Raw genomic sequence first — 936 nt, 5'->3', positions numbered from 1 at the left:
TTGACAGAAGCCGACCGAACGTCTGGCTTCTGACAGACCGGCTACCACATTGGGCCAAATATCCAATAAAAATTGGAAGATGTCAAAATACCGCTCGACATTTGGCCCGTGTGTAGTAGGCTTGACATCCAAATCTAAATGTCTTTGTATGCTAGAGAATTGTAGAATGAACAGTACCCTTCACTAAAACACATTCACTCAATTATTTGGAGTGGGGTCCTTGTAGCTTTGGCCATATAGCATATTTCTCATCCAGGATCATAAGCAGAGCCTATCTGAGGTAGAGTGACTTGGTGATCTTATATTGATGGTCATCTTCTTCCTTCACTCAGGTAAAACCGTGCCTGAAGAGCAGGAGATCAGCAAAGTCATGTACCATGACTGGCGTCTTATACCACGGCATGAAGAAGAGAACTTCAAGCAATTTATCCCTCTGCCGGAGCCAGAACCCATTCGCTATGTGCCATACCCACCACTACTGAGGGCTATTGCTCTGGCTCAGTTGCAGAAAGAAGGAAAGCCTTTAACAGAGCCCATGCTGGACATTGGTAGATTACGGGAATCTGATCATGAGCTCCAAAAGGAGCTTAAAGTGAGGAGAGCCAAAACAGGGACACCTGTGTGATAACGCCATGGACTTCTGCTACTTCCTAGAAACATGGATTCATGTACAGTTTGTCAGCAGCGTGACCTACAAACCAAAATGGCAACGAAGCTCCATGGTAATTGGGGTTATGGGCTCTGCTCTTTGTTGAGGGTTGTTTTCAGTTATAGGCCATACTGAGTAAAGAGTACACAACACCTTCCGTAATTGAAAATTGTCATTTTTACTCAATGACACCATAAGTAACTGTTGGACTTTCCTATTTGATGTTTACTGGGCTGTAATAAAACTTTATATAAAATCACACCATTATGTGCTACTGATAATTTAAA

The 936-nt window shown here is 42.8% G+C and overlaps 1 pseudogene; it reads left to right on the top strand.

Moving 5' to 3' along the window:
• Positions 1 to 307: 307 nt before the first annotated feature.
• Positions 308 to 625, top strand: LOC149473174 (small ribosomal subunit protein mS34 pseudogene; annotated as a pseudogene).
• The last annotated feature ends 311 nt before the right edge of the window (positions 626 to 936 follow it).

This window comes from Staurois parvus, unplaced genomic scaffold, assembly GCF_062004578.1.
Source record: "Staurois parvus isolate SC_StPar_1 unplaced genomic scaffold, SC_StPar_1.0 ptg000018l, whole genome shotgun sequence".
NCBI lineage: Eukaryota > Metazoa > Chordata > Amphibia > Anura > Ranidae > Staurois > Staurois parvus.
This window is presented reverse-complemented; position numbering and strand designations above follow the sequence as displayed.